Consider the following 27,069-nt stretch of genomic DNA (forward strand, 5'->3'; position numbering starts at 1 on the left):
AGTGGCTTTAGATTGTACTAGGTTTAGAGAAACTTATTACAATGTAAAGACATGGTTTTGCTATTTATGTTTATGATAATAAATTTTGTCTTATTTAATTTTGGTTTGGTATTAAATAAAATGTCCAAAATATATCTTGAATTCTATGGTTTTGTCAAATATGTGATTTGATGAATGAAACACCATAAGTGAACGAATTCATAGAATATTAAAGTTCCTAATCTAAGTCATTAAACTGGACATAAATGACTTATTAAAGGGATTAGCATATAAGATTGATTGATAGCGCCGTTCTTCATGGGCTATGGAAACATAGAGATGTTTAATCAATCATATGGATATGTATAGTTGATACATAGTCGAACTTGACCTACTTAGAAGTTTTATAACTTCGAAATTATATTAGTAGATTCCTGAGACATGAGTGAACAACTATTAGCCCAATGATTGTATAAGCTTTGATACTGTCAAACGTCATGCCGTAAAAGGGGACTATAAAGGCAGCATTCAGGTTGTGCTAAAAGTTGAGTGGGAGTATTGGTTCACAAGATTGGAAAAGTCCTCCTATATGAGATAGGATAGGTGTCTTGGCCCCTTGAAGAGTGAAAAATTGAAAATGCATGGCCGTGCTCAAATGGATCATTTGTCTTTGTTACAATTTGAACTCGGATTTCAAGGAATAATTTGAAAGCTAGTATGGATGACATAAAAATATGATCATACTATCAAATTAAGACATTAAGAGACTTGAGGAATAAAAACATTGCACACTCGTCTAGGACAAGTGGGAGATTGAAGGATTTATGTCCTCGACTTAAATGCAATTACTAATTATTATGGTCGTATTATGAGATAATAAATTCGTTTATTGGATCGTCTATACGCTTGCTAGAGATTGCTATAGAACTTCGGGTTAGGAAAATATAAACTTGAAGCCCAATATAATGGATCCTATTAGGTCACACATAAAACCTTGGATCAACTAAAGAAACCTAGAGCCCATAAGCGGCCCTAGGGTGGCCGACGAAGAGGAGGGGAGAGGGGAAAAGATTCTAGCCTAAGTATGCTTATATATTTAGTTAGGGAATGAAAAGAATATATAAGATATCTCTTATTATTCTTCTCTCTCATATTCTTTCCCAAAGTCACAAAAACTTCATTAAAGTAGAAGAAGAATTTATTCATTCCAACTAGCATTGGTGGAGTATTGATCCGGGTTGGTGGACCAAGTAGAGGAATCACAATTGCAGTTCTTTCTCCGGGTTATAACAAGCTTTGTGGAATTCTTGCTACAAAGGTAAATTCTAAACTTTCATGTGATCCTTGATTGTATATGCATGTGATCCTGTTTTAAGTGCTTATGAATTAGATTCATGAAATTCCGGTTATAGTACTTAGAATCCTACATAGATATCATTTACCCTTCGATTAATGAAATTTCTTTTAAAAAAAAACACACACCCACTCACTTAAACGTTGTATTAGAAATTATAATACTGTTACCAACTATTGCTTTTTTCCCAAAATTAATTATCTACAAATGCCAGTGTAATCTCCTCGCCCTGTCGCCGTATTATATCATTCACGCAACAATTCACGCAAGGATAATTTACACTCAAAAATATTAGAGCACGTTTAAACATATGTATAAATGTATATATTTTTTACTCTTTATTATAACGTAAAAGCTGTTAAATATATTGTAGTCTTCACTGTGAAGTGATTCCCGCGATATAATATATGTAACCACACTGTCACTCACACATATCAGATCATGTTTTAAAATTAACGCCGATACGAAACACTTTTGCCCTAGTGCATTTGCATGCATTGCATGCACATGAATTCAAATTTATTTCACATGGCAAACTTGTGTCACGGACAACTGTTAATGATCCTCAACGACTAACTAGTCGCATAAATCGTTGAAATTGGAAAGCACCTTAGCCTCATGTATCATGCATATACTTCTTCCCCAAAGAAAAGGAGCTTATTTGACCATCTCTATCTAGTATCTATATAATAGCGTACACCATAAAAGTAGGAATTCTCTAATTAACTTCGTCAAAGATCTAAGTAGAAAAAAAAATATAAAATACTAAGGCAACAAAAAAATCATATAAATTTATTTGAGCTAGGTAGTAATGATCAAGATAAGTCTGAGTTTAAGTTTGAGTTTGGTAAAATATTAGCTAAACATAGACAAGCTTTATCATTGTTCAACTTCAGTTGTGGCTAACCCTAGGTATGAGTAGATTGGAAACTGACACTCAATTATTACGATGTTGTATTAGAGATTGCTCCCTCCCTCTCTTTTATTTCTTTAAATTAGTTTAATTGTACACCTTTGTCAATGCAATTCTTTAATCTTGAACATCGTTCATTGCATATAAGTATAAATTAAACGTGACTGATATTGATAAAGTACTTATGGAGACGAATCAAACGAGAATACACATGACTATATTTTTTTATATTGAGAAGAATTTAGAAGGTTATCTCTAGTTAATTGTGAATAGTGTCAAGATACCAAATAAGGAGAACAAAAAGAATTGGAAGGATAATAGTATAATATTTTTAACAACTATCACATTTTTGCCGTAAATGAATTATCTATGAGAAACTTACAGATATGGCTTGAATAATATTGAAAATTATATCATGAACATGAATCATAATTTCGAACGTATATTTCAATGTTTTGAACATGTAATAATTAAAATTTCTGAACATACAACTATAATATATATATTTTGAGCATATATTAAAAATTTTGAGCATTAAAAATTGATAAGTTTACTCTGTAAGCTAAACACATTTGAAATAGGTGAAATGTAGTTAGTATGTTAATTTTTTTTTTTTACATAGAGAAAACGTATATAGTTTATGTGTTCACAACAAACTTACATGATGTTCAAGATGGTTTTTTTGGGGAATAACCCTGCTCAACATTTTTTTACTTATATAATTTAAATCATTTGCCTCTATATTATTATAGATAATAATTTACTTACGTTTAAAAGGATGGGGATGTATAAATAAGAAAGAATAGTTGGATGTAAAGAAATGTACTTTATCATATATAAGATAGAATAGTAGGATTTAATAGTATATCTTTTTATGGTGTTATTTGTGTCCAGTTTTAAATCATTATTCATTTATTCAGTGTCATTTATTATGCTTTTTGTAACATACCTTAATCTTCATATCCTTCTTTATCATTTCACTAGTAGAATAAATGTTTATTGTTGTGGTGGTATTGTTGTGGCTTTACTCATATGCAGCAATATATCACGTAAAAACAAAAGGTAAAATATAAAATAAAGAAATTGCTGCTGTTTTGGCCTATAATCGCAGCAATATGGTAACAACATGAAATATTTTGAAAAAAAGTTGACTATTTCACCTGACATATTGTTGCGGTTTTTGTCAAGAACCGCAACAATATATTAAAATAATATAAAAAATAATATTTTAATATATTGCTGTGGTTCGTGCCAGGAACCGCAACAATATCATTAAAAAGTATTCAAAAAAAAGTATAAAACATGCCTGTCATCATTTACGAATTTTTTCCCTCACTTTTATTATCCCATCCTCTCACACGCCGTTACTCTCCTCTCAACCTCTCACTCTACTCTCAACCTCTCATCTCTCCTCTATTTTTTCATCTCACCGGTCATTCGTCGGTCGTTCTCAACGACCAACGCCGACGCTTCCTTTCTCATATCCCCGGTCGTTCGTTTGTCCTTCGTCGAAATCCGGGTCCTCTTCGCAATATTGGCGCTCGTCCTCCACCGTTGCTTTCGCTGGTCACCAGTCATTGTTCGTCCTTCGCAATAGGTGTTACAAATGTAACATATTTGTTAGGGTTTCTTCAAATCCTTTATCGATAATCTCTTCAATCTCTTTCCTAGACTCACTTGGCGGATTTCTTGAAGAAATCGATTCTCCACCTCCACTTCCTTCTCACCTATCTTCCTCCCCTCTTTCTTACTCTCGACGACGTCGTTTTCCTACCGTCGCCAGTACATGGTAGGAAACACAAATTCAACCACAAACAACACAAGTTCATCTCGAGATTCTCTCTCCTCTAGCCCTAAACTTCGTTGTAGTAGGCGAAATGGAGGTGAACGGTCACCGTTTCATTCGGTAATCATGTTGCGGGACCCATCGGAGTCGGAAAATTGTGGTGCAGAATAACCGCCTGCTTTATTATGATGATGGTGGAGGATTTGGTCTTCGTCCTTTACATGCATGCTAGTGTATCGAAGTTTTTGCTTGGTTCTGGTTTTGATCGTCTATTCGATCAGCCTACTGAGATTCAGATTAATGGGTCGCCTCGAGTTCTTTGAGTTCTTGGCGATTTTTCAGTTTCTTATTTTCGGTTTCTTATTTTTTGTTTTAGGATCTCTGTTTGATTTTCAGTTTGTTATTTTTTTAATATATTTTTTGTTTTTATTATACTTTTTGTAATTAGTCATTTAGTTGTAATTGTTGGTTTTTAATTTTTGCTTTTCCATTTTACTTTATGATCTTTTGTATTATTTATGTAACTAGCTTTTTATATCTTTATATATTAATGGGATTCATATGTCATTTTATCTTCAGTTCGTCTGTGAATTTGGTGGATAGTGGATAGGTTAGTTGCCTGATTTTCAATCTTTCAAATTTGATTTCAAAATGCAAAAAAAGGGTAACAACTGCAACAATAGGCCAAGCTATTGCTGCTGTTCCTAGCCAAAACTGCAGCAATACATTGTACTTTTTAAATAAAAAATAAATCTATTGTTTCGGTTTTAGCTAGGAATTGCAGCCATAACTTGGCCTATTGCTGCAATAAAGAACCGCAACAGTAGGTTAATTACCTATTGATGCGCCCTTAATGGTTGCAAAAGCCAAAACCATCGCAATAGGCCACTCAATGACCACAACAATAAGCATTTATTCTATTAGTGTTTCTTTTTTTTTTTGACAAAGGGGAAAACATGCAAAAAATCGCAACTAAAAAACAAAGGAAACAAAACTAGTGGTAGGTAAAAGGGAAATTGGAGTTCCTACCAAACTTAGCAAGGTCATGAGCTGAGGAGACATCCTGACGAGACACCTTGATTATTCTACACCACTAGAAGGAGCTTTTAATACACCTGGTAGCCTGAATGGTGTGATGAATTGAGATATCCACCAAAGTAGACGAAGTGAGAAGACTAACTAAGACTTCTGAATTAGAATATATGCAAACTCTAGCAAAATGGGTAGAATGCACCCAAAGGAGGGCTGAAAGACAAGCCATGGCTTCCACCTGAAGAGTGGATGCTGCCCGGAACCTATAACCGTACCTAGTTGTAATACTCGAAGAGAACAGAGAAGCAACCAAGCTAGGCCAGCCATATTAGACCGCTTGTGCATGAGCCATCTACCCGTATTATTACCTCTAGTCCAGAAATTGAATGACACCCAAATTGGGGTATAAGGAAGCGTGGAGGGGGCTTAGAATAGAGAGGGACTCTTGGTAGTCATAGGAGGAAGGGTGTAGAATTGCAAATGCTGGTGCTTACCAACCTCCATATGTTGTGTGAAATTTTCCATGGTCGCCCAAACAATGGAGACAAAAAGTGAGAGAGAACTACTAGTGCTCCCCTCTTGCTTATAGTAAAAAATGATGTGTTGCATTAGCCAGTCTAAGAACAGGAGCTAAGCGATAGCCGGGCGAAAAAGATTTGTCGCATGAGGGAGCCAGGCTTCCAAAGCAAGCGGGCAATGGCGGACGAGATGTTGACACACTAGTAAAATTATTGCTTATTGATGTGGTGGTATTGATGCGGTTTTACCCATACACAGCAATATACCACGTAAAAAGAAAAATAAAATATAAAATAAAGATATTGCTGCGGTTTCGGCCTAAAACTGCAGCAATATGGTATCAACAAAATTTTTTTAAAAAAAGTTGACTATTTGACAAGATATATTGCTGCGGTTTTTGTCAAGAACCGAAACAATATATTAAAATAGTATTTTATTATATTACTGTGGTTCTTGCCGGAAATCGCAGCAATATCATTAAAAAAAATTATAAAAACATCAGTTAGGGGCTTTTCCTCACTTTGCCCTCTCTCAACTTCACACGCTGTTTCTCAGTTCCTTTCTCCCTCTCACCCTCTCATGCGGTTCCTCTCTCTTCACTTTCTCCTTCCTCTCTCTTCCTCTATTTCCACTTTCTCCTTCCTCTCGCACCTAACACAGACACCTACACCAACACCATATCCACCGCCGCTTCCTCACTCCCTCGCTCAATTCCTCAAACGAAGACTCCATCAAAGATTAATATCTTTTCTCTCGTTGCCGGTGACCAACCGAAGAGAAGCGAAGAGACAAAGACGAAGATTCCGTCGCGACCAACCTCCCGCGTCTCGTCGAATCACTTCGCCTGTCGCCGCCTTTCATCTCTTCACTGACGTCAAATGCGGGAAACCGGCCAGATCTGATTTTCGTCAATCACCGACTCATCATCTTCGTCACTTCTCCCGCATGGCGAAACCGCGTCGAAGTTTGATTTTCGATTTTTAGTTTTTTTTTTCTTAGATCTGATTCTTCGATTTTAGTTTTTTTTTTTCTTAGATATGATTTTCATCATCTTTGTAAGTTAGATATTGTTATAATCTTTTAGATTTAGTTCCTCAATTGTAGGTAATTTTATAATTTTCATAATCTTTGTTTCTCTTAATTTGTCATTTTAGGTATTGTTATAATTTATTTCTTTGTTTCTTAATGTCATCGTTTGAACCTAATTGTGAATGAATGTGGTGTTAGTTTCTCCTAAAAGATCTGATGCTCATTTGTCATGTGAATTTGGTGGATAGTGGATAGGTTATTTGCGCGGTTTTAATTTTTCAAATTTTATGACAATTTTTTTTTACCTGTACCATGACATATTATTGCGGTTTTGTGCAACAACCGCAGCAATATGTCTTTTTATTATTATTAAATATAGCATATTGCTGCGGTTTTCCCTAGAAACCGCAGCAATATGCTTTATGAATATGATGTAACATAAATATTATTGTTGCAGTTTTGGCTAGAAATCGCAGCAATATCTGAACATATTGTTACGGTTTAAAACCGCATCAATATATTAATTACATATTGATGCCCCCTTAATTGCTGCGTGGCCAAAACCGCCGCAATAGGCCACTTAAGGAACGCAACAATAAGCATTTATTCTATTAGTGACAGTCTTCCATTTCTTCTAAACAAATTGGACAAGACGCCTGCGTGATAATTTCTTTTCGGCAAAGGTTAGCTTTTGTTGCTAATGCATTATGCTAAAGCTTCCAAAGGAAGAGCTTCCATTTGGGCATGATGTTCAAACTCCAAATGATGCAAAAAAAAAAAAAAAAAAAAAAAAAAAACCGCGAAACATTCTGATTTGTCATGCTGTAAATATTTTTTTGTTGAGATTGTAAGACAATATTGTATCCTGTTTTAGATGAAAATCACCTGGTTTTGTAAAGGGCCAATAGAGAGCATCCCTAACACTCGAGTGCACTGGTAATTCGAGAACCAAAATCTGACGAGCACTAGGAGCGTCAAAAAAAGCGAAGATCTTCCTATGTTCCCAGCCCTGACCATGTGAGAGAATAAAATCCGCAACTTTAGTAGACATAGCTGCAGCAAGTGGAAGATCATCCCGAATCACCGGAATGTGGCCATTCACCAAGTAATCACGAGCTGCGATGATATCTTTGCCATCTCCTACCTTCCAAACTCAGTGCTTGCGAAGAGAATTACGAGCAAGGCTTTAACCCTTAGCCCCCTAGGAGATGTTGCGGAGGGTTGTAAGCTTCGCAAGAAGACTGAGTTTGGAACTTGCATAACATTGAGATAGAAGGAGTTGAGGGTTTTGGTGAATACGTCAAACCTTCATCATAAGGAGGGCCTCATTCATGGCGCTAATACTCAAAATGCCGAGACCACCCATACCTCTTGGTTGGTGGAGAATGTACTTTTCCCGCCGGTGAATACCCTGCCCATGTTGGTTAGTACAAAAGAATTTAGCTATCATAGCATCTATCTTGTCGCTTATAGTTAAGGGAATGCGGAAAACATTAAGATGATGCATGACCGAGGCCACTATGATTAAATTAATGATAATAAGCTTGATTGACTGACTAATATTGTGGTGTTCCTAGTGTGATATTTGGTTAGAGATATGGTTGAGGAGAGGCGTTAAGTGTTGCACCTTCGTTTGTTGGATATCCATTGGTATTCCAAGATACAACCCTCATCAAAGTTTTAGAGTCCATACTCAGAATAGTCTTGAAATGATCTTGCTTCTCCCTAGGAACATCAGGGCAGAACTTGATAAAAGACTTATGATGATTCAGTATCTGACTGGAGATGTATCAGAATCTGTCGATGAGATTTTTAATTGAGGTGCAAGCATCTTCCGAGGTTCGAAAGAAGAACATAGCATCATCTGCAAAGAAGAGGTGAAATAGTCAGACCATGACGTCTAGTCCGGATGCCATGAAAACTACGGATATCTACTGCCAAAGAAGTCATGCGAGATAAAACATCCATGCAAAACAGAAATAAGTAAGGGGGTAAAGGATCTCCTTGACGTATACCACAAGTTGGCATAAAAGCCTTCGAAGCCACACCATTAATGAGGAGCCTATATGAGACCGTCGAAATGCCACTCGCGGGGAAAACCATAAGTTGTAAGAATTTTAATAACAAATAACCAATTCACCCGATGATCATAGGCTCTATTCCTATCTAGTTTAAGTGCTGCCAAATAGCGGGAACCAGAACGTTGTTTATTCAAGACGTGCAATAACTCATGTGAGATAAGGATATTATCATCCATTTGTCGACTTGGAAATTATCGATAAGCTGTGAGAGAAGGGGTTACATCTGCTTCACCAGGCACTTAGAAATACACTTGTAAACCACATTGTAGAGACTAATAGGCCGAAGATGGTGAACTTCTTCTGGTGGATCGCATTTAGAAATAAGAACCAACAAAGTTTGATTCGATTCTTTTAGGAGGCGACTGAATGAAAAGAATCGATTTACAACAGCAATAACATGCTTGGAAACCTCTGACCAATACGTCTTCAAAAATTCCACAGAGAAACCATCTAACTCCAGAGATTTATTGTTATTAATTTCAAACATGGTTTCCTTCATTTCAGCCTCTGAAAAAGGAGACGAAGCATAACCGCGTCTGTGGCCGAAATGGATGGAAGATATAATTCTTAAAGGGCAAAATAAATAGCTTCACCTCTAGTGGTTTCACTCTAATTATGCGTATCTGAAATGTCCGAAGATCCTACCTTGAAAATCGAATGAAAAAAGGAGCTGATCATATACTCTAAAGCTTGAGGGGAATCCACCCAATTACCCTCTGAGCCTCAAAGCATAAAGATATGATTTTTATTTTTTCGTTGACGAAGTCGGCGAAAGAGGAAAGAAGATGGTTGTTTCCCAAAGTGAGTGTATTGAGTCTTCATAGGTTGTGTCCTATAGGAGAACACTAGAGCAGCTTCATCAATTAAATCCCATTTGTGGCCGACTAAGGAAATACCCTGTGAGGGCGTGTCAATTTGATTCCCCATAGCAGTAAGCTTTGTGAAAATACTTTTCCAGTAAACGCCCCAAAAAAGACGTTGATCTAGACATTAAAGTTTTAATCGTTGTCTAATTAGAGCCAATTTCCTAGAGAGAGAATACATTAATAAGCCTTCGATATGCATAGTCAAAACAGCTAGGATAGTAGTTGTATCCTTTGGGTGTTCTTAACACCAGGCCTCAATTTGGTATAGATGAAAATTAGATGCTGTAGTAGTAGATAATTGAAACAAAATAGGCGTATGATCGGAAGAAGTAATTCCTTACCACCGAAGAAGGGTAAGCATCCATCCAATCAATCGACCGTAAGCCCTATCCAATCTTTCCATAATTAAACCATGATCCTCTCGGTTGTTCATCCACGTATAACACGGGCCATAGAAAGGAACATCTTGTAGATTAAGCAAATGTTTCCATGCAACAATATATTCCCAGCCCCTAATAATAGATGAGCCACCTAGTTTGTCATCATATTTATCCAATTGGTTTATGTCACCAATAACAAGGTAAATGGTGTAATTGGAATGTAAATGATGATGTTCTTCCCAGAGAGCAGGACAAAGTGGTAGTTGTGAAGCACTGTACGAAAATAAAACATGCCAATCTTGACCATTAGCAGTCAAAATTTTACACAACACAAAAATTGGCTAACTACATTCACAGCGAAGGGGCCCTAGAAAAAACCACTAAAGCCCCCTCGAGCTTCCTCGACATCAATACCACATACAAAAGTAGGACTAGTAGTACTAAGCAGACTATTTACATATTCTAAGAGTACATTTTGTTTGTTGCAAAAACAAAAAAACTTGGGTGATACTGAGACACGAGGCGCCGTAGATATGGAATTGTCGTCGCTTTACTGGCGTTTAGACCACACAATTCCAAGAAAGGATACTCATTGATCCTCCCGAGTGATGAGGCCTATTCGCTCCCTCCATTTGCTAATATGTGGATGCGAGGTACCCTGTGCCATTTCCATGATTGAGCCACTTGTTGCGTTTAGAGACCAATCTACATCATGACCGTAATGTGAAATCTTTGCTGGACGTTTGCACACGGCGCAAGAAGTGACAGACTCCCCCGACTCCACGCTGAGATTTTTGGCCATGGATAGATCAGTGAGACACTTAGCATGGAAAGTAGATTGAAATCCTGAAAGCCATAAAAGAAAAGCACCCTTGGCCTCCCAATCTTCAAGACGGCGTTTTCTTCTCTTTTTTCTCGAGAGATACCATAGTTAGCGTCTAGAATCAATTAACTATCATAAGACTGACTACGAGCACGAGGATGGTCACGATGTCTTTTACCTACAAAACACCCAGCCCTGCACTCAAGCGCAAGAACCACTGAAGGTGGTGATGACGGATTGGAGTGAGGAGGAACACTATGATATTCGAAGCCCGACCTCATGTTTTCTGTCAGTTCGACGGGGATAGTTGGGGAGTATAACTCAGCATTTGGAGAGGCCATGTGTTATGGACGAGAGGAACCTGGAACCTGCAAGGATGATATTAGAGGATTTGAATGCAAAGGAGGAAAGAGACGGAACCTTCGGTTTATAAGATTGCCAATGCTCTGTAGCTCCTGAGGTTCCGATATTGAATCTGCTACGTCTTCTTGAGCCAGATTATTATAACTTGTCATGACCTGGTATGGCCCAATCTGACAAGCAGTTGGAGAAAGAGGCCTAGGGCGATTGTACCAATCGCTCATCCCAGCTTCATCGGGAGCGTGCGGGGCTCTCATAGCCCAACCTTGTTAGGCCACAACCTCAAAAGTACCTGATCGAGTAGTGGGCCCAAAAACGTGAGAGTTGGAGACAAGTTGAATATTGGGAGGTGGGCCTGGACGCAACTTTGATTCGGAGCTCTACTGAGCAAAAACTTGCTGCAACTTGAAGAGATCTGTGGGCCAAGTGCGTAAGGCCAAGAGACTGGAAAAGGCTTCATTCGACCCTACTATTGCCAGGCGGATGAGAATTCAAACTGGGCCCTGCACTTGGGCTGGTTGGAGGTCTATTCAGGTCAAAATCCACCACTCCTCTAGAAATCTGTCCAGGAGGAGCAACCTTAATCATTTCTTCTTGCAAAGTAGGATATACACGCCAAGATGCTAGGATTGATAATAAATGTAAACTTATAAGATGTTCAAGATTTTTGTTATTACTTGTATAATTTAAATCATTTGCACCTATATTATTAAAGATAATTTACTTGCATTTAAAAGGATGGGAATGTATAAATAAGAAAGAATAGTTGGATGTAAACAAATGTATTTTGTTACAAATATTTGTTTATATTTTTTTTTGGTGAACAACAATAACATAAATACATTAAGGAGGCATGGCAAAAAGCTTAATATAATCCTTTGTTACTATATCCTGGCAATAATTAGTGGAAAATGCCTAATTGCATTCAAGGAATTAATTAAACCCATTCCTACACTCATGAGCAAGCTTGTAGACCACCTTGTTGTCCTCTATTCTAGTGAAGATGAGCCTCCTCCTCTCCATAACTGTAGACACATAATCACGTCTTCCCATTTAAGGATCCGATGATGAAACATATCGTGGTCTTAATTGATCAGATCCAATTGGAGAGCAATTCGAAAAGCTATCCCAAAAACTATTTGGGAAAAGTGCTAAAGTCTTATTTTAAAGCCCAATTAATTATTCATGATAATTAATTGTATTTTGAGCCCAATCATTTGAAAAGCCTAACTAGTTATTTAATAATAATTAATTATTTTATTTTTAAAAAAAATTATTTTCAAAGATATTTCCATAATCGAATTTTATCCCATAAAATCAGATTTCCAAAATTAAAAGATATAGGAAAATCTTTTAAAAAATGTTTTATAATCAAAACGTGTTAAAAGCGTGTCGGTGCACTGAGTGCACCAACGTGCGCCAAACGCACAAAACTGCAACATAGACTTATATGTCATATAGAGTCCTACGCCAACCGCACTTTTCTGTGCAAGACACATCTTTTTTTCTTATCTTTTTCAAAGTGCATACCACTTGCACGTTTTCTACTGGGCATGCCGCGTGAGGCACGCCAATCTGTGCCTAACATGTGGATTTGTGCATGACACGTCAGCCTGCGATTGGAGTGTGAAGCGCAATTTTGTTTTTCCTATAAATACACCTGATATACGTACAAACTTCAGAAAAGATTTTCACATTAAACACTTAGAACTCTACGAGTATATTTACGAACCTCTCAAAAAAACCTCCCTACAAAAATTCATACTTTCAGACATACAAACACATCTTAATCTTTCCAAAATTCAGATTTTCATGCTTCGCCATTGCTCGTCTCGAAGGTTGTCAATATTGCAGACCTAAGCCACGGTATAATCATGAGGGTCCTTGAATAAAATTTTTTATTTTTATATTGAATTTACTAGCCATTTATTTCATGATGTAGATCTTAGGTATAAAATATTTCTATAGTATATTCTAATCATTCCTTCTTTTTATTTATTTTCATACATTATTATATGCTTGCCTTATTGTTCTATACATATTATACGATTGTCCTGCTCTATTGATTATATCATCCACATGTTATTTTTGCTAATCAAAGACCTAAAGATCTGTTCGAATATTAATCAGATTAATGAGGACAAACTAATAGGTTCCTTGTAAATTGATTGCATAATAACATATCACTAAAAAATAATCTTTTCATGTGTATCGTGAACCAACCTAGACTAATTATTTTTAGGGTGCTTAAAATATTATTTGGTTATTCTATTGCATAGAGATTGACATGAATCGGTATTTAGTAGAGGCTAGCAATGGGTAACATGGTTCCTGACCGTGTTCTTACCTTCACCCCCAAACTCAATCTTTGGTTCATTTTAAATATCTATGGAGTCTAAACGGGAAAATCGAGTTATAAGTCCATAAGTTGTCCCTGCGATTTTCCATATCCATATAAGTATTCCTTTAGAGACTTGTTGGCGACTTTGAAATAATTTTCAATAAAATCATTACAATGGGGTAGTAAAATCAAATAAGCGCTCATCCCGCATAGGTGCAATAAAAACACGCCTGCAATTTGGCGACTCCACTAGGGAGGATTTAGAAAAATTAATCTCTAAATGAGTGGGTGAAACTCAAAAAATATGATGCATACTTTTTTTATTCCTTGGAATGACATTATAGTGTTGCATATGCATGGCTATTGCTTGCCCACCATAAAGACAATCTACCTTGCCTCATTAGCACACGTTATATGTGTGAGGTAACCCTTGCGGGGTTTGCGCTTTGTCTTTTCAAAAAAGCTTCCTGAGCTTTATTGTTGGATCTTAGTAATAAGCAAACCTACCCAACCATGGCATTAGTCTATTATTCCTTACTTAAGAACTGGAGTGCGTCTTACACGTGGCCACCTATTTAAGCAGAGGTACGAAGCATCGGATCAATCACTTAGTCATGGACCCTTTTATACTTAACTGAAACTTGACTATAGTTTCAAACATAGAATTGGACTATATGGTTAGAACTTTTGCATCCAAATTACATGACACTTGCTTGTGATTGCAATTTCTGCCTGTTGTTATCGTGTAAAATTGTCATTATTATGCGTCGTTCCTAAAATTGTGTCTAAACAACGAATAGAATAATGCTAATTGTCCAAAACCTCGCCTAAATCCCCGAAAAAACAAGTGGGTGAGTAGTGCACCAAGCGCATTAGGTTGCACCTGGTGCACCACTCTCGTGACAGAAGCACGACTGTGCGCCGTGCGCAGCAATGCTACGTTGCACGCAGTCTGTGCATTACATGCTTTTCCTGGATTAAGCCGTCGTGGTGGTCGGTCCTATGTTTGGTCTATCTGCATTCACATAAAAAAAATTGTCATTCTAGGCTCTCATCTAATTCAAACAAAAAAAATCAGCTTTTTCATGCAAGGTCAAGTCTGTCCTAGAAAAGTGCATATAGAAAATTGGTCATTGTAGAGTTAGAATTGTCTTGCATGTCTACCTCCTCCCTGTTGTTTAACTAATCTTCTATCAATCTTACCTTACCATATTCAACCAATTTCAAAAACACAAAATTTTCAAAATCAATCACCCACCCTATTTTATTCTACCTTTTTCGAAAATATTTACTAATCATCATCATACAAGACATTTACAAAAATAATTTTCAAAATTAATCTATCATCTTTTCCTAACAAAAGATAAAAACAAGGGGTCATTTTCAAAAAACGAATTTGTGAAAATACTAATCAAAACACCTTTAATCCAATCCAAATCAACCCAATTCACATGCATTTATATTAGGCACATATGCATTAGAGTCCATTTTGCCTTCAGATTAGGTCCATATAAATTTGCGTCCATGCATTCATATTAGGTCGGCTAGCATTAAAGTCGATCTTAGGCACATATAAGTCTAGTTCATATCAAATCTAGGCCCATTTATATCTTTATGAACCCTAGTATTTGTCAAGCCCAGTCCAAGTCTAATCCAAGTCTAATCCAATCCATTTTATATGTCATGTCCATGTGCATTTTCAAGTCTAATTTCAAACCAATATATAACTAAGTTCGAAATTAGGTCCATATAAGGTCGAACTCATTTCGTAAGTCAATCCAGTTAATTTCTAAAATACATATAGGACGATGTCCAAACCCTTTGACCTAGCGAAGCTAGTTATCACCAAGACCATAAAGGCACCCCTTGAGTTTAGTGAATCTACTCCTCTTTAAGTCCATAATGGCCCCATTTATAAATAACGAAGCTAGTTATCACTAAGACCTTAGAGGCACCCCTTGAGTTTAGCGAAGCTACTCACCTTTAAGACCATAATGACGCCCTTTAGACCTAGCGAAGATAGTTATCCTTAAGACCATAAAGGCACCCTTTGAGTTTAGTGAAGCTCCTCATCCATAAGAACATAATGGCGCCCTTTGACCTTGCAAAGCTAGCCATCCTTAAGACCACAGCGGCACCCATTGACCTAGCGAAGCTAGTCACCCTGTAAGACTATAAAGGCACCCTTTGACCTAGCAAAGCTAGCCATCCTTAAGACCATAGCGACACTCATTGACCTAGCGAAGCTAGTCACCCTGTAAGACTATAAAGGCACCCTCCAAGTTTAGTGAAGCTACTGGTACCTTACATCTAATAGCATTCCAAGTCATCGAGTCTAGCAAAAATAGTTTACCTTAACTCAATAATGGCCCAAACCTTCGAGTCTAGTGAAGGTAGTATATCTCAAATCCATAAAACCCTAAATCATCGACTCTGGTGAAGCTAATTCCCTCCAGTCCAGTCAACATTTGTATATGCATATAGTTGGGCCCATGTTGCCAAAATAACCATAATCATACCCATTTCTGATCATTTTCTATTCGTCTCATTTCACCTCTTCCTCATTCCTCTTTTCCATATCCTATTTCGAAAATCATTTCTTAAAACCAACAAGTAAGGTCCAATCGATTCCGTTCATGACCGGTCAAGACATTACAACTCAGGAGCGCTTACTAGATGAACAAAAAAGTGAGCCTATAGTAATTCTCATCAATCGTATTATCACCACCCCGACTTCATTTAGAGTGATGAATTGATTGCCTCCCCAATAGAGGCACGATCACTTTCATAAGGTTTACTCCAAATCCTGCACCTAAAAGAAAATTCCAAAGGTGCAACCTATATTTCTATTGTGAATTCCAACAGAACAACAAAAATCTGACATCTAGTGTCGTATCCCATCAATGTATTACGAAACAAGGTCGATAATAATAGACTTCTAATGCTTGCTAAAATGAGAATCGGCATGACTAGTAATCCTTTTGTGCAGTGCATCAACAATTCAACATGCTTAGTTATTTATTTTTGGTATCCTAGGAGGAGTCAGAGATCCTTACCCTTAGTCATTTTTTTGTCATTTCCCATCGAGTCTATGTCACTATAGGGCTTCATCTATTATAACCTTTCCATTTTCATTTCATTTTATTTTCATTGACCTTCCATCATTTATGTTTCGAGTTGAATGATGAAACTTAAATCACCTAATGATCTTGATTAATAAAATATCTGAAATAAATAAAATAATAAAGAAAAATGAAAAAGGAGATACTTTGGATCAGAATTTATTCTCATCTTCCCTTCATCATTCATAAACCAAAAATCCATTCAAAATGAAAGATCGATGAACAACCTTCAAACCTTGCAATACCCATACCAAAAACTTGTGTGCAAGCCTTGCTACATAAAAAATAAAAAACATCAATGCCAAGCATAAATAAAAAAGCGAAAACGTGTGGAAAAAAAGAGCAAAAGCAAAAGAAAGAGAGAAACTTGTCTTCTCTCTAGAAATTTAATAGAATAGTAACCTGGTATTTGTACTTCAATCCTCAGTTTCTTGAGCCATGGTGAAGGGATTGAAGAAGGGAAATGGGGGGAAAAATAATACTCAATTGAATAAAAAAAGCAATCAGAAGATTTTGAAGGAGAAATTGATTTGGAAACCTCAACTTGGAGATGCCAGAAAGGTGAAGAATATATATCAACGCAATACAAGGAGAAGCTCCAGCTAAGAGCTGGAAATCTGATGATGATGATGATACGCAAAAAAAAGGTCATGGTCAAATGGCAAATTATGACAAGGCCTCGTTTAAAGCTGCGAGAAGTCAATTGGAGAATTGGATTAACTCGATTCGAACTCCTCGAGAATAAATTCTGAAGCCTGGAAACGCCTCTCCATTTCCGACGCAGACATTGATAAGCAACCCATGTAACAAAGCTTCTTCTACTTGGAGTGAATTATTATTTAGCAACCTTAGATATGAAGGATTGGATTTAACTAAGAACAATCGATCTCCTAGTCTTGTTGTGGATAATCTGGATAATGTTGTGCATATTACACATGATGTGAAAACTGAAATATAGTATTGGAAATCTGTTGTAGTTTGTTATATTTTGGGGATTAAACCTCCTTACAAGATCATTGAGGGGTTTATTAGGAGGGTATGGCAGTAATTTGGCCAATTTGGGATAGATAGAATTACGATGATGGATTCTGGGGTGTTCATGGTTAGATTCAGTACTATGGATAAGAAACAAAAAGCAATTGATGTTGGTCCTATAATGTATGACAGTAAACCAATTATAGTGAAGAATTGGACACCAGATTTTGATCTGAAGGTTGAGAATATCTGTCTTGTGCCAACATGGATTAAGCTTCCAAGTTTACCATTGAAGTTTTGGGGGCAAAGTACTTTGAATAAACCGACAGCAACTATAGGGAAATGAACGAATATGTCCTTAGACATTCCGGCAATTACTAAATATAAATAGGAATGTTATTAGATAATAAAGTTAATTATTTTAGTAATCATATTTTCTTGCTAGAGAATAAATATGATTAATAGGACAATATTGATTGGGCCTATAACTAAAATATATTAATTCTATGAGGTCACACAGTGTAGCACAAGTTGGACAAAGTAATCAAAATCCAGTTAGGTTTTGGATTGGGCCGGTCCAAAGGAGAATAGGAGGAGAATTAGTTCTTCTAACTAACCTATGACTCTTTTATTATATATAGGATATAATATTAGGGTTTAGGTGATCAGTTAATCAGTTAGTTTCTTTTCACTAGAGAGAGAAAGAGAAACCCTAGATCTATTCCCTAAACAGGCGCCTATACCATCAAAAGCGAGAGGATTTTCACTCTTCCATTCTAGCAGACGTTGGTGTTCAACTGGTGCTCATGGACTCATTAGAGGAGCAACACTTGGGCTGTTGGATCTTCAAAGCTTGCATACAACAGGGAAATCACGTTACAAACGTTTAATTCTTGATCCCTATTGTGAATTGAAGAGAGAAAATCGCAGATTTTGGAAAGTAGGAGTGACTAGTTTGCAGCGAGTCATGTGCCTGGGTCTGATCCACGATATTTTTAATGTGAACCGGGTCCTTAAAAGTCCGATTGCAAGTCATGATATATAAGGATCATGTAGTTATTTCTTTTTTCTGGAAGGATAAAGGTCATATATATATATAGTTGTCGTGTAATTAGAATAGCTTGTTCATTATAGGACTTGTGCATTCCTAACTTTCTAAGAGTGTACTACTATATATATATAACTACATACTTAAGTATGTATTTATTTTAATTTCCAATGATGTACTAATATATGACTACATACTTTAGGCCTCGTTTGGTTCACATGGGAAGTAATTTCCAATGGGAATTTACATTTCATGGGAAATTATTTCCCTTGTTAATTTCCTAGGAATTAGACAAAATTGTTTGGTTGACACCATAGGAAATTGCATTTCCTAGGAAATTACTCACCAAGGGGGGGCCTGGTGAGTGATTTCCCATGTTTCATGGGAAATACTATTTCCCTTGGAATTTGTATTTCCTATGCTTCTCCCATTTCCCTCCAACCAAACACAACACCCATAATGTATTTCCTAGGAATTTCTATTTCCAAGGAAACAGCTTCCAACCAAACAACACAATTAAGGAATTTCTATTCTCCCAACCAAACAACACATTTCAGTATGTAGTTATTTTAATTTCCATAGGTAGATCGCTGAGATTTATGAAAAGTGTCATAACTTGCTATCGAAAAAAATTAATTGCTCTAAATAGGGGAATGAGTCGATTATAAATAATTAAACTAATTATTTCATACAAAAACTTAAATAGATTTGGTGCACACTAATTTAGTGTGTACTGGGTTGGTAATTAATATTAACTTTATATAGTGAGTTTTTTCAGAGATATAGTGAACTTGTAATATACAATATAGTGAATTTATTAATGCAAAAAGATATAGTGAAATTATTGACAGGCTAAAGTCGCATCACCTAATCAAAAATAACCTAAGGTCCACTAACTAGTAGTCAGGGAAGTCAGGATCGAATCCACAGGGAGAAGTTATACTATTATATCTGAACTTTAATATTATACTAACAAAATCAGATGAATGGTTGTGTTACTAAGCTAAACAAGTAACAGAATTAAATAAGAAGGTGTAAATATATCAGTAAAGTACTAGAATCATGGATCACTATGCATACAATTCGGGAAATCAAGGATAAACGATAACCACCTAGTAAGTCAATTGTCTAGGGCACACGTAATTTCTCTCGAACATTACCTCCCTCAAAGATCACCCAGCCGCTCTCGCATAGTCAAGGGTCACTTCACCTAATAATTGAAAGCCTATACGGTATCTCTCCTCTCGAAGTAGATTCAGTATTGCAGAAGTAGAAATATAAATCAGGCCTAACTTATAATCCTAGCATGAAGAAACAATCAAAGGAAACAATTGAAATACCAGATAATCAAACTAATCTATCAATCCCTTATTGTATACATAGATCTCCACAATTCTAGAAATAGAACTACTCACTCATAATCATGAAATCAATAACAAGAATCATATAAAAACTCATACTTGGAAACATGGCAAATAACTAAGAAAACAAAATAGTTAATAATGGAAGAAATAACAAAGAAGTAAAGAAGAAAGATTACCTAATTATATTGAACTATGAATAAGCAAAAGGTTTGATCTTGAATTCAAATCACAAAGCAATGAATTAAGGTTCTTGAAACGCTCTAGAGAGAAAAACTAATAATAAAAACTAGATAGGAGTTAATAATTCTGATTTTTCTATTTATACAAGCCCTAAAACAATAGAAGAAAATCTCGAAAAAGGGCCCGCAATCATTAAAAATCTCGCGTCACGCCAGCCGCCCGATCGGGCCAAAGTCGCCAGACGGGATCGGGCTCCAAAGAAGATGATTAAGGCCAAAACCGCAAGACGCCCGATGCAATCGGGCTGACCCGCCCGATGACATCGGGCGGCCTTATGAAATGGGAGGCAGGGTGCTGGGATGGCGCCACGCGCGGCCAACTCGCCCGATCGGGCGAAAGACCGAATTACGACAGGGCATAAAACGCCCGATCGGGCCCGCAGCTGAAGTATGAAGAACTGGTATATCGCCCGATCGGGCTGGGCCGCCCGATCCCATCGGGCCGATCGGCTTATCTTCGTTTTCTTTTCTTTCTTTGCTCAAAGTCCCGGAAATCATCCTCGGGATCTAGAAACTCGGCATCTAACCTCTCTAATCCACTGTGCAATCATGTAAAGTAGGTGATAGCTTCCAAAACCTACAATTCAATACAAAATAGCAAACCACAACTAGATGGAGAGAATTAGTACCAAATGGCTCCTAAGAGCACCATAATCACAACTTTTAGCACATAATTAGGGGAGAGAACTCTATATAAAACCATAACATCAATTATACGCAATATAGTGGAAGATTTTATTTTAATATATATTTTAACATGTAGGAAGATATAGGATGTGTATTATATCGTGACATGTGCTTTAACATATAGGAAGATGTAGTTTTTGCATGATATAGTGAGTATGAATGATATATTGAGTTTCTGCATGATATTATGAGTGTCTGAATGATATAGTGGATTTTTCATAAATGATTTAGTTTATTCATGATATATATATAGTATTTTTCAAAATGATATAGTGTGTTTCCTCATGATATATTGGGTTTCTTCATGATATAGTGGCTTTTTTTTAGAATGATGTAGTTTATGCATCATATAATATGTTTATGAATGATATAGTGAGTTTTTGTGTGATATAGTGGTTTCTACATGATATAGTGGGTTTCTAAATGATATTATGGATTTTTTAACAATACTACGTGCATTTGGCCTCGTGCTTGCTTATGTTAACGTGAACCGAGTCCACACAAGTCAAATTGATTATTTTAAACTTTAAAAAAATATCAACTTATCTATTATACAAATTACCTCACATTTATTTCGACACCGAAAGAGTTGTACGTGTGAGGAGATAACAAGTCACCATAAAAGGCTTGGTGGAGGTAGTCAGTAACTCACCCTGTGACTTTAAGGTCACAAGTTCTAACCCCAATACATACTTATGCTTTGGAGTAGGGATTCCCTTATATTCCCCCTACTTTCAAGCATTGACTTGTGTAGTTGGGTTGGCTGACCGACGAGAGTTGATAGTCCAGTACAGGTCCTTCTTCTTACCAAGGAGTTCTCTGATGGGGGCCCAAAAAAAAATCACCATAAAAGTTAAAGGTGCACCTGCACCTCCCTTTAGATAGACCTTTTAACTAGATAGAATGCACACTTGTATCAGGTTATTTGTTACAACTATTGCCATTCGTAAGGTTTTAAGAAATGTTCTATAACTTGACACCAAGTATCTATGAATTAAGATTATGAAATATACACTAGTGGAAAAAACCTTATATGTCACTTAGTAGTAGATGCAGTTTTACAAAAATCGCATCTGAAAAGCAACCAAAAAATGAGAGGAAAAAGATGATACGACAATCTGATGCGATCCTTTAATGGACCGCGTCAGATTTTAGAAACTGATGCGGTTTCTTATGGACCGCATCAGATTTCAGTCCATAAAAACGAGCATTCCAACGCGGCCCAACAAATACGATCCAATCTGTTTATCCCATCAACCCAACAAATACCGGACCCTCATCTCTCACTCAATACAACTCATTCCTCTCCTCTCTCTCCTCACTCAACTGAACCCTAATCCCATTCCTCCTCCACCCACGGCGCCCCCTCATCTCTCAATCTGACCCCCTCCTCTCTCCTTCCTCATCCCTCCTCCCTCCTCCCTCATCAACGATGAACCGCAAAGACGAATTGAACCATAACGCCTCCTCAATGACGAACAACAACGCCTCCTCAACGACGAACTAACCACAACGACAAACGAAGAGAAGAACCGTAACTTACGCTCGACTGGCTTGCCGTCGTTTCACGCCGCCATTTGCAACGAGGAATGCAGCGTCCTTTTGAGTTAGATCTAATTTTTTTTAATTTTCCGGCTATTTTCTATAATTTATGTTTTAAGTTAGTTTTAGTTCGATTTTTTTTAAATTTTCGTTTATTTTCTGTAATTTGCATTTTTAGTTAGATTTAGTTTGCTTTTTTTAAAAAAAATCGTTCAATTTCTGTAATTTATGTTTTTTTAGGTACAACTAGTTTTTTTTTTTTCGTTACTTTTACTTTTGGTTCTGTAATTTCTGTAAATTTCGTTACTTTTCGCTATTCTCGTTATGTTTTTAGTTCGCTTTTTTCATTGTTGAATCGGAATTGTGTATGTATTTTTTTTGTTTTTTTACTTCTGGTTCTGTAATGCAGCTTTTTTTCGTTTTTATGCTCTTTATTTTTTCATTGATGAATTGGAAGTTATTGGTATTCATTGTTATGCAGCATTTTTTTCGTTTTTTATGCTCTGTAATTTTCGTTTTTTCGTTTGCTGTTATATTCGTTGTTATTGATAAAGGCAGCATGTTAGTTGCAGACCTCTGCAGGGTACAGGTCTGTAATTTTTTCTGGACACAAACTCAAAAATCTGATGCGGCTCTTAGCGAAAACCGCATCAGATCATCACCTAATCTGATGCGGTTTTCCCTCTGAACTGCATCAGATGCGGTTTCGGACCACATCAGAAATGATAAGTCACCTGTTGCGCCCCCACCTGATGCGGACCAAAACCGCATCTGAAAGGCCAGTTTTGACCATACCAGGTGGGGTTTTTTCCACTAGTGATATATTATTCACTTTAACACCAAATATACAGAGTTATTTCAATAAGAAATTTCTTTTTGTTCCCTGAATTTTTTTGAGAGGTATATGAGGTATTCGTGGAATTTCTATCTTCGGGAAAGACCACTAGAAACCTAAATTAGTGCAATTTGTATCTCAGGGAGAGCCAACTAGAAAACTTGAGTACAAAGCAAAAAAAAATACTATATCTAATTACTCAAGAAACAATAAGGCTTCTTGCATAAGAAGGCAACCACCTCTTGACAAGTGGGATGACGGCGGTAGCTAAACTATTGTCCAGGTTGGTGAAAGTTCACGGCGGTGACAATTCAAAATATATCCACCGACAATGAGAACCTCGACGACGACGACAATCCAGATCAGGGGTATATATGGGTGGCGGTGGAAAATCCTTCAAATACATATTTAGGTGCATTTAGGTTGAATTTCTAGTTCGTATTAGAGCATTTAGTGCATTTACTACTCTCCGTTTGCTTCTTTTGATGAATTTCAGGTGATATTAATGCAAATAGATTATGGTTGGCTAAGCATGAGTGAAACAAACATGAATAAAGAAGGTAGATTGCATGAGGATCACAAAGCATCTCTTTGAGACGCATTTGGGTTACAATGAATGGAACCATCACTGCAAGAAATGTGAAAACTGACTCTTGTGCACTCTTTTATTTATATATTTTGATACAGAAATGATAATGTCCAATTTGGTTCGAAAGTACTTGAAGAGCTGTCCCACGACTGGTCACATGCTAAATTTCGATGAGAGATGAGAAAGTTATGATGTTTCGAAAATGAGCAGTTTTGATAATTTGTTATGCGGTCGATCGGGCGGTATCTTGTCCGACTGGGTGGATCGTGGTTTCACTTTATTCTACGGGTTATGACATGACAAACCCCCCTCCCCCCGACAACCTGGGTGGGGAGATTTTTAGGCGTTTTGAAGCGCGTGTTGTGCTGTTTATTACATTATTATAAATAACTCTCCTTTTATAGAAGAAAAACTATTTTTCTTATTCTTATTTTAGCCATTAGTTTTCGAAGCACTTTTATTCTCTCAAGAATCCTAGTTTATTCTATTTTACAAATTCATTGAAGATTTGAATAGAGTATTAATTTCAAAATTTGTTCTTCAATTGGTATTGTTTCTCATTCCTTACTAGTCTGATCTCTTTTATATTCGTCTTTGTTATTGCATCATATCGCTTTCTTATTTAATTGTGATTATGTTTTCCTCAATTATGTGTGCGTAGTTTATTTTCTAGGAATTTGGGGATCTGTGTATGCATATCAGGGATTAATTGGATGATTATTTAATTCATTGATTTGTTTGATTCTTGCTATTGAGTTATTTAAGTTAATCTATAAGTTTGGTCAACAGTGGATTATTGTTGCAATACAAAGTTATAGACCGAGAGGTAGGATCTTGTACAGGCTCTCAATAGTAAGCTTAGTGATCTATGACCATGTGAGAGCGGCTTACTGAGTTTCGAGTGAGGTAATGTTCAAGATAAATTACATGTGCCCTAGTTAGATTATTTCATTGAGTTCTTCAATCATTCTTGATATTCTGAATTGCATACATGGTGAACCATTTCCTAATCTTTTCCTAAATTGATGTTTGTGATTTAATTATATGCTTAGTTCAGTAAACCAACAATTTTCATCTGATTTAATTAGTATAATATAAGAGTTCGGACATTATAGTATAGCTATCTCCTTGTGGATTCGATCCTGACTTCCTTGACTATCAGTTAGTGGACCTTAGGTTATTTTTTATTAGGTGATACGACTTTAGTCTATAATAAGATATTCAATTATAAAAGACAAATTTATTTATAGAAGGTTTTATTTCCTTTTAAGCTAAATTAGTGTCTTTATACAAATGATTTAAGAAGAGAATGAGAAATTCATTGAGTTTGTCTTGTAAGAGACTGCCTACTTTTAAATTAAAATTAGGCAATGGTAAGCCCAATATTAAAAAGAGAATTAGCCCAGTAGTGAGTAGGTTAATTTCATTTGGTGACTAGTTTAATTCATTTAGTAACTAGGACTACTTTTATATTAAAATTAGACCGTCTTTTTTAATAATTTTTGAAATTGATATTAATATTTATGTCATATTTGGTTATTAAATTATTGGCGAGTAAAAAAAAATTAAAATACATTCTCTGCTTTGAAATAAATGAAACATCTGTTTTTATGTGAGATATTTTTTACAGTAGTGTTTCATTTAAATTTCAGGAATGAATTAGCTTTCGCAAAGTGAAGTATAGATTTTGGACATGGTTGACCAAAAGCTTTGTATTAATTAGTACTCATTTTATTTGAATGCGAATCTTGGCATTTTCAAAGGGCAGTTTTAGGTAAGGACTCCAGCCTCTACCTTTGTTTCGGGACTCGCAAGCAATGTACATACGAATATACGAATCCCAGAGCTCAGAGGTCAGAGCTCAATATATTTTTGGGAAAATTGTAATTTAATTATAAGCTCTTTTTCGCTTTACCCAATTAGATTTTTTGGATAGTATCTTCGATTTAAAAAGGGGTTGACATTAGTCATTTTGTGTTCCATAAATGCTTTCACATATCGATGATTAATATGCTCAAAATTAGTTAGTACGTAAGATACGCCATAGGATCACCTAAATTAACTATGAATCTAAGTAACGAAGCAGATTCTTTCGGGTCAAACTATATATAAAAAACAAAAAAAAGCTCATATGTTGGTAATTATACTAGAAATAGATCTATAATATAAGTATAAATGTATGTATGTTAAGAATAAAGGGAATCCGAGTCTTAAAGTATATATTTATTCCAATTGAGGTTGAGTAGTTGAGGTGGTATAGTTTTTGGCATCACACCTCGTATTTCTTTTTTTTTAGGGGTCCCACCTCATATTTCTGAGGTTCAGGTATCAAAATTCATGAGACTCATTTGAGTAATTCCCTTACCTCTCTTAAGTTAGCCCCCTTGTTCTTTCGTTAAAAAGAATTACTTATTACAATTAATCGTATAATTTGTATTCTTATATATATTACAAATAAAATCAGCTCATATTTTAATTATTACAAGTTTAAGGGCCAGAGTCGTGCCCCAAGTACTTTGTTTACGCTACGCTTTTTCTTTTTCTTTAATAAAGCAAAAGCATTAAGTAGTTGCATTTAAACCGGCAAAATTGGCGTCAACGCCTCAAACTATAAATTGGATGCCCATAGCACTACAACCTTGGGCTAGTAACCAAAATATCACGAACTATTGGAATTGGTGTAGCGCGTATCATTACTAATAGCGAAGGTAATTAAGTCTTTTGGTCGGTATATAACGGAGTAGAGGTGTCAAAAACTGGGCCGACCCACGGGTGAACCCGCATGCGACCCAGACCCAACCTGTTCCGAGCCGAGAATGGTCGGTTGGAAAGCCGACCCATTCCGACCCAGTGTCCACCCGTGCCCAGTTTAACCCGTGAAATTGGTAACCCAACCTGAATTGGGCCGACCCAGGTTGACCCGTGCCCAGTTGTACCCGTGAACAATGACCCAGACCCAACCTGTTTCCGACCCAAAATGACCCACACCCAACTTCACCCGCCAATGACCCAATTAAACCCACCCAGTTATCACCCAACCCAGTTGTGACCCAACCCAGTTGTGACCCAACCCAGTTATCACCGACCCAGTTGTGACCCAACCCAGTTATCACCGACCCAGTTGTGACCCAACCCAGCTATCACCGACCCAATTGTGACCCGACCCAGTTACCACCCGACCCAAAATCATTCCAACTCAATACAA

Source organism: Beta vulgaris, chromosome 1 (genome assembly GCF_026745355.1).
Source record: "Beta vulgaris subsp. vulgaris cultivar EL10 chromosome 1, EL10.2, whole genome shotgun sequence".
In the NCBI taxonomy this organism is placed as follows: Eukaryota; Viridiplantae; Streptophyta; class Magnoliopsida; order Caryophyllales; family Amaranthaceae; genus Beta; species Beta vulgaris.